The sequence below is a fragment of the Saimiri boliviensis genome, chromosome 3 (assembly GCF_048565385.1).
Source record: "Saimiri boliviensis isolate mSaiBol1 chromosome 3, mSaiBol1.pri, whole genome shotgun sequence".
Taxonomy (NCBI): Eukaryota; Metazoa; Chordata; class Mammalia; order Primates; family Cebidae; genus Saimiri; species Saimiri boliviensis.
The window spans coordinates 38839441-38847617 of record NC_133451.1 but is presented as its reverse complement, the minus strand read 5'-3'; the positions used below and the strand labels follow the sequence as shown (position 1 = coordinate 38847617).

The 8177-nt window shown below is 40.7% G+C and overlaps 1 pseudogene; it reads right to left on the bottom strand.

Annotated features, from left to right (window-relative positions):
* LOC120363643 (small ribosomal subunit protein eS27-like) lies at positions 1-320 on the bottom strand (annotated as a pseudogene).
* Positions 321-8177: the final 7857 nt, after the last annotated feature.

Below are 8177 nucleotides of genomic sequence, written 5' to 3'. Positions count from 1 at the left end.
TTCTTTTTAAAAATCCAAAATGTGTTTATTGAGATGGTTTCCCACTCATCTTGATTCAGAGTGCTTTTAGTGTTGCTTCCTCCTGAAAGAACATCCTTCTGTAAGCCTCGCTTTTCCTCCTGTAGGCTGGCAGAGGACCGCGGAGCAGCCAACACACAAAACTACCCTTTGTGCATGGCTGAAGACCGTGGTGATTTTATAGCACCCTGGGCATTTCACATCCGTGAAGTAGGAATTGGGGCTCTGCACCAGGCGTTTCTTCCTGTGTTTCCTCTTCTCCTCTTCGGAGAGGGATGAAGGAGATCCTTTGCGAGAAGCATGTTCTCATGGGTAAGTCGTCACCGCCGGAAAGGCCCGTGCACTTTTAAAGAATAGTTCTTGGCCTCTTTTTGTCTTTTTATTCCCAAATGCCTGTAATTTCCTGTGTTAGCACAAGTTTTAGACATTCATTTTTAAATGCTGTTTTTATTAGCTACCGCCATTGTACAACTAAGCAAAAGGAATTTCACCCACTACCACACAGTTTCTGCTGACAATGTGAACAATACGTGTGAAAATGGCTTTCACCCGCCCTCCTGAGTTTTGGAAGACGTTACAGACATACGCTGATTTATAGATGAGGTGTGTGACTGTCTTCCGAATGTCACACAAAACTAGAATTGATATGACTTGTCAATTCATAATCTGAACAGGTAGTTCTCTTAAGTGAATAAAATACATCTTAGGCTGGGCACAGATGCTCACACTTGTAATCCTAGTGCTTTGGGAGGCTAAGGCGGGAGGATCACTTGAGCCCAGGAGTTTGAGATCAGCCTGGGCAACACAGCAAGACCCCATCTCTATAAAAAATAGAAAAATTTTAAAAATAAATAAATGCATTTTACAGGAATACATAACCAACACAAGGAAGTCAGGGTATGTCCTGAGTTGGAAATAAATTACCAGTGTTGTTTTAATTACATGTAGCCATTTAAAATTTTTTTGCACAAATGTCCAGAATGTGTACAGATTTTTGGCTTTGGATGAATGTAGGTTTTATTTGTTTTTAAAGGTTCCATTTATAGTATTAAAAATAGTTGAGAAAAACAACGCACCAGCACATAGCAAGTTTTCCTTACTTCAAGAGAAATTTTATATTTGACCTGTTAGCAAATCAGGAATAATTTGGCCACAGCTTTGGGAAGCCGGATTCAGATTAGCATATCCCTTCTTCCTCACCAATGAATTTCTTGTCTTGGAAGTATCCCCTGCTGAAGACAAATGATAAATATTGAGCCAGTTAAGTAAAATTCTGAATTTCATTCACTTTATTACTGATGCAAGCCAGCTTAAAACATCTGTGTGAAAATATGTACTTATTTATAAATTGCAATTAAGTCCACAGATAAAACAACAACAATGACAACAGCAAAATATGTCATCAGCTGAGACTTGACACCAGTTGGCATTGCTTGGCAGGAAAAAGAGTCATGGGCTCAATGAAAGAAAGACGAGTATGGGCGCCAGAGTCAACCATCTCCTTCTGGAGGCATTAATTTGCTTTCTTTGCTCCTGGTGGCTCAGTCCTAGGAAGCAGGCAATATCAGCTCACTGCAAATCAAAGAATCTTTAATAACATGGGAACATGCTCACAATAGACTGTTAGGTGAAAAAAGCAGGTTACAAAACGAATTTGGATTCAACTTGTTATATGCACGCATGCAGATGTTTATAGAAGCAACCTCTAGGTCAGGGGTCCATAATCCTGGGACCGAAGACCGGTATCCATCTGTGGCCTGTTAGGAACTGGGCCACACAGCAGGAGGTAAGCGAGGATTCCAGGCATAAGCCATGCCTCCCAGCCACGTATTTCCCAAATTTTCTATAACGAGCATCTACCATTTATATGAACCACATGAAAAGTTGTTGTTCTTTTTTTTCTTAACTTCGTTGAGCAAGTCTACCTAACTTTTCTGTATAAACCGCTGTCATTGCTTCAGTGACAATATGTTTTACATAATAACCAGTGATTTTTATAGCAGTTGATTCTCAGAGGAGAATCACTGATCCACAGCTGAGCATAGCAAAGTCATCTTCCTCATTACTCAGCTTACACAGGGTCATATTTAGAGGATTCCAACCCAACGCCAATTCAAACTTCCAGATAGTCTCCAAGAACAAGGGATTCCAGAGGGTTTTGCATTAAACCTCTTAGAAACCCTATCTTAACTCTCCCTTATAATGAAAATGATACCTAGGAAACACATCCTGGGCTATCCTACTGGCTTTATCTTCTTATGGAAAGATAAAGGAGTACTCAGAAATAAAAAAGTGAGGTTTCGGGGAAATTAACTCAGTGTCTGTGCTCAAAAAGAAAGAGGTAGTGGGAAATGCTTGATGCTCATTAGAGGAAAACATGTTTGTGACAAGTGCAGTCAACGATTGCAAGACATGGTTTCAAACTCACCCTGCTGCTTTCTCCTTATTATTATTATTACCTAAATTATTGTAGCTGTGCATTTTTTAATCATTTAAAAGAAAAAGGAGTATTTTTGTAATTTCTCCTAAATGAGTACCTTCCTGCTTAAATGACATTTTAAATTACACATAAAATTTCAAGATTAGTCATAAACAAGTGTTTTTGCTTTTTTTAAAACCACCTAAACCTTTTAAAAAGCAAAATTTCTATTAAACCGTTTTTTCCAAATAATAAATCTAAGTTTTCAAATGTTTACCAAAAACAAAACAAGTTTTACAATTTTGAATGAACCTATGTCTATGGTATTCATTATTCAAAATAGAAAATAAAGTTACTCTCTAATTCCTGTCTTTTAAATTAATCTAAATATAATGAGATTTCTAAAAATACTTTGAAAGGATATTTGCAATACTAAGTTTTCTTTTAACTTTACATTTTTGTCTTTCAGATGCAATTTACAATGTCCTTTTATATTATCATTTATTTAGCACAAGAAAACTGTAAGACAGCAAAAACCACTATTACTATTATTGTCAACATCTTCACATTATAAATGAGAAAACTGAAGCTCAGAAAGGTGAAGCAACTTACATAAGGCCACACAGCCAATGAGTAAGGGGACTCCCTGGATCGATGTACATCTGCAGCATTTCCCCTTCCAGAAGACAAATTACTTTTTAAGTTAACGTATTATAACACAACAAGAGGTACACATCAAATGGAAGAGAGACAAGCAAAAAAAGAAAAAAAGAAAAAAAACCAAAAAACTTTATTTTTAAAGGAACATAGATTTATTATTATAAAGAGTAATCTACAAAATTAAACTATCTGTACAGTAAAATCTCTATTTTTTTAATTTTAATTTTTTTTTTTTTTTTTGAGACAGTCTTGCTCTGTTGCCCAGGCTGAAGTGCAATGACATGATCTTGGCTCACTGCAACCTCCACCTCCCGGGTTCAAGTGATTCAGTGTCCCAAGTAGCTGGGATTACAGGTGTGCACCACCATGCCCAGATAATTTTTTTTTCTTATTACCCAAATTTCATCTTGAACCCAGATAAATTTTGTATTTTTAGTAGAGATGGGGTTTCGCCATGTTGGCCAGGCTGGTCTCAAACTCCTGACCTCAAGTTATCCACCTGCCTCAGCCTCCCAAAGTGCTAGGATTACAGGCATAAGCCATTGCACCCAGCCAAAATCCCAATTAGATAAGAAAAAAAATGTATTCATATGTCTGAAAGGCTACAAATAATTAGACCCAGTAGTGACTGTTTTTAAATAGTAAAATTGAAGATAATTTTTTCACTTTTTTCTTTAATTTTTTTTGTACTCTGCATATTTTTACTGTTCAATAAGGATTAACTCTATACTCAGAAAAATAACTACAATCTATTTTTAATGAAGAGCTCTACTCATATAGTTTATTCTCTTCAATGATTCTCTAATGTATTTGGTTTCACTTCAGTTTTTTGCTTTGCTGGGAATTTTTTATTTTAAAAAAAGGCAGATGACGTTTCATTGTAAAGAAAAAAAAATATATATATATATATATATACAGCAAAACCATTCATCATTTGCTTAAAATAATAATAATAATACTGTGAAGTCCAGTGCTGCATTTGGAGGGCTGTTTCTTCATTCTAGCCCCTGCAGCAATACAGGGCAGATCCTGAGAACTTTATCTGAAAAATTATTTTTGTGGTTTTGTCTCCACAATAAGTCCCATGTTTAACATAGATGACTATCTGCCCAATAGTCATGTCTTCCTCCTTGCTAAAAGAGCCTCTATTTTGGGATGGACAAAATGTTCTGTTCCAGGGGATGAATCATGATGTCTAAAACTGTAAAAGAATCTTCAGATTCCTGCTTCTCAACTTCTCTTGCAGCTATGAGTGGCCGTGTGACCTAGTCCTCGTCAACGAAATGTTCAGGAAAGTCTTGCTTGCTCCTGGAAGAGGTGCTCCTCATCAGTTAGATTAAGTAGACATAGGCAGGAGCACCAATCTTCCTTGTGTGCTTTGGGAGTAGTTGTGTGAGAATTTGATGTCTTGAGGGCTGCAGAAGCCCTGAGGACAAGCAAATCCGTAAAACTGCAGAGAGGCCAGGCGCGGTGGCTCAAGCCTGTAATCCCAGCACTGTGGGAGGCCGAGGCGGGTGGATCACGAGGTCGAGAGATCGAGACCATCCTGGTCAACATGGTGAAACCCCGTCTCTACTAAAAATACAAAAAATTAGCTGGGCATGGTGGCACGTGCCTGTAATCCCAGCTACTCAGGAGGCTGAGGCAGGAGAATTGCTTGAACCCAGGAGGCGGAGGTTGCGGTGAGCCGAGATCGCGCCATTGCACTCCAGCCTGGGTAACAAGAGTGAAACTCCGTCTCAAAAAAAATAAAATAAATAAACAAATAAAAAAAATAAAATAAAATGGGGCCAGGTGTGGTGGCTCACGCCTATAATCCCAGCACTTTGGGAGGTCGAAGAGGTGGATCATCTGAGGTCAGGAGTTCAAGATCAACCTGGCCAACATGGTGAAACCCCATCTCTACTAAAAATGCAAAAATTAGCTGGGCATGGTGACAGGTGCCTATAATCTCAGCTGCTTGGGAGGATGAGACAGGAGAATCGCTTGAACCTCAGAGGAAGAGGTTGCAGTGAACTGAGATCTGGCCATGGCACTCCAGCCTGGGCAACAGAGCAAGACTCCGTCTCTTTATATATACATATATATAAAAAATGGACCCGTCTGGGCAACATGGTGAAAACCTGTCTCTACAAAATATATATATGCAAAATTTAGCCCAGCGTGCATACACCTGTAGTCCCAGCTACCTGGGGTACTGAGGTGGGAGGATGGCTTGAGCCTGGGTGGTGGAGGCTGCAGTGAGCTGTGTTGGTGCCACTGCACTCCAGCCTGGGTGACAAAGTGAGTCCCTATCTCAAAATAAATAAATAAAAATGAAGTCAGTCAAGCAATTAGCTTAAATCCCTGGAAGCATTTATATCAAATATAAGGATCTGTTTGGCACCCTACTGCCTATAGGCTGAAGACAAACTTCTCAGCCTGACTCTCAAAGCCTTTCCTAATGTGGCATCTGCCTCTCTTTCTGGCCTGACCTCCCGCCCGTGTCCTGTTCGAGCCACAGTGAACACATTTTCCTGCCTCTGTGCATGTTCTTGTATCAGCCTGAAAAGGCTTTCCTTGTGTTCAAGGTAAAACACTGTTAGTTGTGTTTGAGACTGGTGACTATCCCCCAAAATCCCTTTCCTTAGCAATAGAACATAATTTTCAACTAAGCACTGTAGCTGTTAATAAGGTTATTTTTCCCAGTCTTCTTTTCAGCTGAATGTAGTCATGTGGCTAAGTCCTGGCTAATGGGATGTAAGCAACCTCCAAGAAACTCCAGGAATATCTTTTTTTTTTTTTTTTTTTTTTCAGATAGAGTCTTGCTCTGTCACCAGGCTGGAGTGCAGTGGCACAGTCTCGGCTCACTGCAACCTCCGCCTTCTGGGTTCAAGCAACTCTTCCGCCTCAGCCTCCCGAGTAGCTGGGACCACAGGCAAGTGCCACCACACCTGGCTAATTTTTTTGTATTTTTAGTAGAGACGGGGTTTCACCGTGTTGGCCAGAATAGTTTTGATCTCTTGACCTCGTGATCTGCCCGTCTCAGCCTCCCAAAGTGCTGGGATTACAGGCGTGAGCCACCGCGTCCAGCCCCCAGGAATATCTTTAATGGGAAGGGGTAGTTGTCTCTTCTTTGTCCTTTCTTTTTTTTTTTTTTTGGAGACTGAGTCTTGCTCTCTTGCCCAGGCTGGAGTGCAGTAGCAAGATCTCAAGATCTCAGCCCACTGCAACCTCTGCTACCTTGATTCAAGCAACTCTCCTGCCTCAGCCTCCCGAGTAGTTGGGACTACAGGTGTACACCACCATGCCTGGCTAATTTTTGTACTTTTTAGTAGAAATGGTTTCACCATGTTGGCTAGGCTGGTCTTGAACCCCTGACCTCAAGGGATCTGCCTGCCTCAGCCTCCCAAAGTGCTGGGACTACAGGCGTGAGCCACTGCGCCTGGCCTTCTTCTTCGTCCCTTCCTTCTTGGGTGCTTAAGTTTGAGCAGCCAACTTGAACCATAAAATGAAAGCCATGAGTTGAGCTCAGAAAAACAAGAGAGAAGAAAGCTGAGTCCCTGAAGATGGCAGTGCTGCCGGACCAGCCTTGGGACGCCGACTTCTCGATTTCATTTGAACAGTAGGGAAAAATCATCTTCTATCTTGCACAGCCCACCATTGTTTGGGGGCTTTCTGTCACATACAATCGAACCTAATCCTAATTGATATATCAATCTACAAGATGAGCTAGTAGCAAAAATGTTTTGAGAATAAGGGATGACCACAATAGCACTGAATTGCTATCCAGAAGAAATGAACAGAAAGTTGGGGAAGTTTCAAGCTTGCTTGAAAAAGAAAAGGGAGACAAGAAGAGACAGTGGGTCAGCAACACGGTGAGAAGCCAGAGCCACCAACACGGTGAGAAGCCAGAGCCACCAACAAGGTGAGAAGCCAGAGCCACCAGTGACTATTTTAGGGGAGGGATGGAGGGATTTGGTATATATATATACACATATGTGTGTTTGTGTCAAAAAAATTATATATATATAATTTAAAAATTTATATATAATATATATTCTATAGTATGTCATATATATTTTAATATTTATATATTTATAATTTATATAAATATTAAAACTAAAATTTTATTTTATATGAATATTAAAAAGATTTTAAAATTACATATATATAATTTTTTTTTTGAGACAGAGTTTCGCTCACGAGGGTGATGCTTCTGGTCTCTGGATCACTCTGCTTAAGATCTAAACTCAGCCGGCTGTAGTGGCTCATGCCTGTAATCCCAGCACTTCGGAAGGCTGAGGTGGGTGGATTACGAGGTCAAGAGATTGAGACCATCCTGGCAAACATGGTGAAACCCAGTCTCCACTAAAAATACAAAAATTAGCTGGGCATGGTGGCATGCACCTGTAGTCCCAGCTACTCGGGAGGCTGAGGCAGGAGAATCACTAGTGCATGCCACCGTGCCTGGCTAATTTTTTTTTCTCGGTAAAGACAGGGTCTTGGTATATTACCCATCTTACCCAGACTGGTTTCAAACTCCTGGCCTCATGCACGTCAGCTTCCCAAAGTGCTAGGATTATAGGCATGAGCTACCAAGCCTGGTGTGTGTGTGTATATGTGTGTGTGTGTGTGTGTGTGTGTGTGTGTGAAATATAGAAAATAAAAAGCCAAATATACAGAGACATTAAAATAGTGCTGGGTCATCTACTAATTTTGTTTTTAGTTTTTTTTTGTTTTTTGTTTTTTGTTTTTTTTTGAGACCGAGTTTCACTCTTGTTACTGGAGTGCAATGGTGCAATCTCGGCTCACTGCAGCCTCCGCCTCTGGGTTCAGGCAATTTTCCTGCCTCAACCTCCTGAGTAGCTGGGACTACAGGCACGCGCCACCATGCCCAGCTAATGTTTTGTATTTTTAGTAGAGACGGGGTTTCACCATGTTGACCAGGATGGTCTCGATCTCTTGACCTCGTGATCCACCCGCCTCGGCCTCCCAAAGTGCTGGGATTACAGGCTTGAGCCACCGCGCCCGGCCTATTTTTAGTTTCTTTAGATGATCACGGCTTACTGCAGCCTCCATCTCCCAGGCTCAAGTGATT